Source organism: Canis aureus, chromosome 15, assembly GCF_053574225.1.
Source record: "Canis aureus isolate CA01 chromosome 15, VMU_Caureus_v.1.0, whole genome shotgun sequence".
NCBI lineage: Eukaryota > Metazoa > Chordata > Mammalia > Carnivora > Canidae > Canis > Canis aureus.
In genome coordinates this window covers 57,937,165-57,943,218 of record NC_135625.1, presented here as the reverse complement: position 1 = coordinate 57,943,218, position 6,054 = coordinate 57,937,165, and positions in this window count along the sequence as shown.

The following is a 6,054-nucleotide window of genomic DNA, read 5'->3' as shown; positions in this document are numbered from 1 at the left end:
CGGGCCTGCAGGAAGGCTTTGCTTTGGGAGCGCTCGGCCAGGACCCTCACGAAGACCCCGTACGTGTTCACGCTGAGGAAAAGCAGGGCGTTGGCTCCGAGCTGGAAGGGAGAGAGCACAGGGCACCTTACGCGGGGGACGCGAGCTCGGCGGGGCTCCTCAGCCTCCACACCCAGCCCGCGTCCCCACCGCACTGCCCAGGTGGCCGCGGGTGCCGGCGAGGCTGCTTCCCGGACCAGGAGCCGGGGCGGCTGTGCACCCTTCGTCCCGAGTGGGCCGCCTCATGCGGTGGCAGCACAGCACGCAGGGAGCTCTCTGACCCCGGAGCCAGGCTCACCTGCCGAGCTCTCCTCCCGGCACCTGGACGGCGCCTCCTACACACCACGTAGCCAGAAAACCGCTGTCCCGCGAGGGTCCCCGGGAGCCGCCCGAGTCCCCATGTGACCCACTCCCTGCCCTGTGACCGGCCCGGCCGTGCTGCTGCAACCCTGGTCATCTCCAGTCCCGGGAGCCCACCGCTGCGCCCTCGCTGGAGCGCTCCTAGCCTGAAGCAGGCTCACGGCACCGGGGAGGTGCTTCTGTGGGGCCTGCAGCAGCCTCCCACCGGGCCCGGGGGCAGCAGGGGCGGCGCAGCCGTCGGGGGCCCGTGCCGCGTCCTGGGGCGTCCGCTCAGGCCACCTGCTCAGCCGGGGCTCAGCTCGTGCCAGTTGTTCCTGAAGCCACGAGTCGGGGGTGGTGGGCAGCGCGGGTGCGAGAGGCCACAGACGGGGTTCTGCAAGGTCAAGGTGCTCCTTCACGTGCCCCAGGCGCCGTCGTGGGCGCCTTTCCACCCCCCCACACGCTGACAGGTCCCCGCGCGGAGCACACGTCTTTCCCAGGCCGACACACGACCCGTCTGGCCTCCCCATGCCCCCGCCCAGCTACGACCACGCGTTTGGCAGCAAGGGGACTGGCGAGCCACGCGCCCCCCCAGCCCAGCGCCCCACAGCCCCCACGCGGGCACCCCGCTCAGAGGCACAGAGTGGGAGGTCGGGACCCCACGCGCTGCCCTGCCCTGGGCCAGAGGCGGGACACGGGCCAGCAGGAGGCCGTCGGGCCAGGGGAGAAGCGGACAGCAGAGCGGCAGGGCCCGGTTACCGCCCTACACGCACCTCATCACTCCTTCCTTCCCTCCTGCCTCGACGATCCACCAGGGAAACTGAGGCCCCCTGGCCGGTCAGCCCCGTGAGCGCTGGTGAAGCTGCCTGCGTGCAGGAGGAATCCGTGTCCAGCGGGCCGGCGGGGGTGCTCCTCTGCCTGGCGCTCTGCATGTACCCGGCCCGGGGCCTCCCCGCACCCCCACCTGCCAGCCGGTGCTCCCCTCCCTCCTGGCATTGCCCACGCCCTGTGGTCGGGCACAGCCCTCCCCAGCTGGCAGCAGGGCACCCTTAGCGTCGGCCACCAAACCAGCCACCGGTGATGGGGGCGATGCCTGGAGGTCACCTGCTGGACAGGTGTGACCGGGGGTGGGGGGAGTTCGCATGGGGAACTGCGGGGGGTGGGAGACACCCCACCTGGGGCTGGGGCAGGGCCTATCGGGGTCCAGATGAGCACTCCAAGACCCACAGGTTGACAGGGCCACAGGGCAGGGGGGCAGGAGCCACAGGGCCGGCCAGTGAGGGCCCGGCGTAATCTGCTGCCTCTCTCGTCCGGCCTCTGGGTCCCCGCCAGGAGGCCGGCCTGTGGAGGAGGGCGCCCTGAAACCCTGCTCGCTCGTGCCAGCGCCCTCCCCCCGAGAGGAAACCCAGCCCTCGCGGCCGCCCCATCCCGCTGCCCACTCGGGCCCCCGGCGCTGCCCTCCTCGTTGCTCCACAGCCACGTCAGAGCAGCCATGCCCACTGCTGCCCCACCTGGCACCTGGTGCAGGGAGTCCCAGGGAGTGAGACCCCTGCCCTGGCCGCTTTCGGGCCACTGCCCCAGTCACCACCTGCAGAGCGGTAGCATCTGGCTGCACAATTACACGGGTTCCCGGCAGGTGACTGGTCCTCGCTGCCCCCGCCGTCATTGCCACCGACGGACACAGCAGCGCTCAGGACGTGAGACCCCGGGCTGAAGGGACTGCTGCACACTCTGCAGCCCTGAGCTTCTGGCCCCGAAGACCTGCCCCATGCCCCCGGCCTCCTGTACCTGCCCCACACCCCCGGCCTCCTGTACCTGCCCCACAGCCCAGGCCTCCTGTATCTGCCCCACACCCCGGCCTCCTGCACCTGCCCCACACCCCCGGCCTCCTGTACCTGCCCCACGCCCCCGGCCACCTGTACCTGACCCACGCCTCCGGCCTCCTGTACCTGCCCCACACCCCGGCCTCCTGTATCTGCCCCCCACCCCCGGCCTCCCGGACCTGCGCCCCACCCCCGGCCTCCTGTATCTGCCCCCCACCCCCGGGCTCCTGTACCTGCCCCACGCCCCCGGCCTCCTGTACCTGCCCCACAGTCCCAGCCTCCTGTACCTGCCCCACACCCCCGGCCTCCTGTACCTGCCCCACAGCCCCGGCCTCCTGTACCTGCCCCACAGCCCCGGCCTCCTGTACCTGCCCCACAGTCCCAGCCTCCTGTACCTGCCCCACGCCCCCCGGCCTCCTGTACCTGCCCCACGCCCCCGGCCTCCTGTACCTGCCCCACGCCCGCGGCCTCAGCACACAGGCTCCTCAGGACTGCCCTGCCCTCCGCTTTCCCAAGCCCACACTGCTCTGGACACAGGGCCCTGTCAGGGCCTCGAGGCTACAGGTGTCCCGCCCTGGAAGCCCCACTCCATGTTCTCTCCTCCTCCCGCCTACCCCCTTCCCGCCGCTCTCCTACTCTGGGAGAAACACGCAGTCCACGTGACGGGCCCTGCTCGGTCCACTCCAGGGCTCGGGGTGCTCCTCGTGCGGCAGGAGAGTCCTGCACTCGCCCCTCCTCCCTCGGGGCCCGCACCTGCCACCCAGGCCACAGGACCCCCTCTGCCCTCCGGCTGGGACCCGCGGGCTCCGCTGCATCCCCCTCGGCAGCTGACACACCGACCTGCGGTTCTTCCTCTCGTCTGAGGACAACACGCTTCTCCGGGCCCCTGCTGTCCCAGCCCGCTCTGCACCGTCCAAAGGCAACACCCCGGGAAAGGCCCCCGCCTCCTCGGCTCCCCCAGCCCACCCACCCTCGCGGCGGCCCAGGCTCTGCCCAGGTCAGGTCCCAGCACCCAGCACCCCGCCCCTTGGGCCCATGCCCATGTCTGGGGCCTCTCCACCGACAGCACCACCCCACCTGCGTCCCCCGTGCCTCTGCACTCCACCTGGGACCCCACACCCGGGCCAAGGAGCCACACCTCCAGCCTGGCCCCGCCCCAGCCCGCTGCGCCCCTCCTGCCCCGCTCGGGACAGACCCCCGAAGGACCCCCGACCCCTCCCGCTGCTCCCCCCAGCAGACCCCTGAGCCTGGGATGAGCCTCTCCCAAAACGGGCACCCTGGTGTTTGCTGAATGAATAAGGAAGGGCACGTGGGTGGCAAGGGGTAGATGTGCGCCACCACCTGCTCCTTGCTGTCCCGGATGAGACCCCACGAGACGTTTCCCAGTCCTCACATCTGCGGTCAGGTGGGTGGGTGGGCAGGGACCCCAGCTGTCCCATGACCCACAGGACATACAGACGCAAGGCCTGGAGGCAGCCTGACGTCTCAAGTGACGAGCTTCTGGAGCATGCTGAGCCTGGGGGAAGGCCGGGGGGCACCACGGAGGTATGGGGACACGGCCTGCGCAGACGTGCATATGCGGACAAGGTCTCTGAGCCCCTGGAACGGCACTGGGGGAGGGGACAGGCCCGCGTCCCTCCCAGGCACTGTCTCCCGCAGGACTGCAAAGCCAAGGAGCCTCTGTGTCCACCCGCACCCCAACCCTGCCTACGTGGGCCGCAAGGACAATCCCAGAAGACCTCTAGGCCTGTGCCCGCTCGTCAGGGTCTGCCGGCGGCCCGAGGCCTCTCCTGGCTCCTGAAAGCACCAGCACCCCATGGCCCTTCCTCACTGGCGGGGGTCGGGCAGCGTCGGCGTGGAACTATCCCCAGTGCTCTTCCTGATACTCCTGATCCCCCGGGTCACAGGTGGGAGAAAATATGGTCCCTGTGCTCAGCCCACACCCCACCCGGGCTCCCCGCAACCCCGCCTGGCCTCCCTTACAAACGTGAGACGGAGCTCGGGCTGAGGAGCGTGGGCGGGCTCTCACAGCTGGTGCGTGAGCAGACTTGGGCCTGTGTGGTCTGGGCCCAGACCCCTCACTGCGCTCTCCCGCTGGGCCCTGCTTCCAGTGAATCCTCTGGACGATCACTGGCCGCGAAGTCAGAGGCCCGGGTTCAAATCCAGCTCTGCCCACTGCCAAGGGACCCCATGCAAATGGGACCACCACCCTCACCTGCAGGGTGCTGACGTGGGTAACACCCCGACGTCCCCCTCTCCCTGCCACTTCTCAGTGAGTGAAGAAACCAAGGAACTGCTCCACCACAAACACCATCTCCTTCCATAATCGGGGTGTCACCAGCCGGAATCAAATCTGTAGGCATACACCCCCCATTCAAAACATCCCTGCATCCATCCACCCACTCACCCAGCCATGGACTCATCCAGCCAGGGTCTTGCCTACCCGCCCACTCACCCAGCCACCCACTCACCCATCCATCCACCCACCCATCCACCCACTCACCCATCCACCCACTCACCCATGTAACCATCCACCCACCCATGCATCCACTCGCCCATCCATCCACTTCCCCATCCAATCCATCCATCCACGCATACATACATCATCTACCCACTCACCTATCCATATCATCCATCTATGCCCTCCCACCCATCCATCCCCATGCACCCAACCATCAACCCACCGACCCATCCATCCGCACCCACCCATCCACCCGTGCACCTATCTATCCGCCATCCATCCTTGCATCCGTCCATCCACTCAAGCACAACAGGAGCAAGGCTTTGGATCTGTGTCCACTCCAGGATGGGCTGGCAGGGCCTCCTCGCCTCAGACGGGCCAGGTGGCTCCAGGAGTCCCGGGAACCTCAAAGGACAACAAGGGTGACGACTGAACATCGACGTCAAAGCACTTCTGGAGGGGACGACGCATGCGAGAGCTCTGGCTCGGAGGCACACGGGGCCCACCCCAGTCCACACGGCGCAGCCACGCACATCCGCTACAGAGAAGACCCCTCCGTCAGATAGAAGCTGAGGCCACAGTCAGGGGATGATCTGTCCAAGGCGAAGCTGAATTACGCAGAGTGGGAGCAGCGCAGAGCTCACCGCCCGCCCCTCGTGGGCACCACACCGACACCTGTGCGAAGCGTCCGGGGCCTGTGTGAAGCGGTGACGGACGTGGCTCAGGGGGAAGCCGCCCCTGGCCGGGGAGGCAGTGCCACTGTGAAGGACCAGACTGAAAGCCGTGAGCCAGGGCACCTGCCTGCTGCAGGAAAAGCAGCCACAGCGCTGCCACGTCTCCTGCCCTCGCACCTGACCGCAGAGGACCAGAAGCGTGCTCTTGTGCTGCCTCGGCTTCCAGGAAGCCCCATTCCTGCTCCCGGCACCTCCACTGAGCGCTTGGCTCATCAGCGGGGCACGCAGGCTGGAGGTGCAAGGGCCACACGCAAGGCCAGAGCGGCGGGGAAAGCCGCCCAGGGCGCCTCCTGCATGGCCGCGAGGCGCGGGAATGGGTTGAAGCAGACCCCTGCCCCGTGGACCTGGGCAGATGCCAGTGGGACAGGCATGGGGCGGGGGTGGGTGGGGGGTCACCTGGAGACGAGGATGTGTGGCTGGGCAGGCGCACGGCCCTCTGCCCCCGGGTGAGCAGCTAATCCCCGCCCCACAGCGGGCCCCAGGTCCTCACGCTGCCCTGGGGCTCCCGGACAGGGGCCTGGCGCCTTCCCCTTGCTGCTGCAGCACGGGCTCCCTGCCCCCGGGGTCACGCCCCGTCTGACGCACACCTACTCCAGAAGCCACGGGCTGCACCACGCACAGAGTGACGCCGGCCGTGCCGACCACAGGCATCACCTTG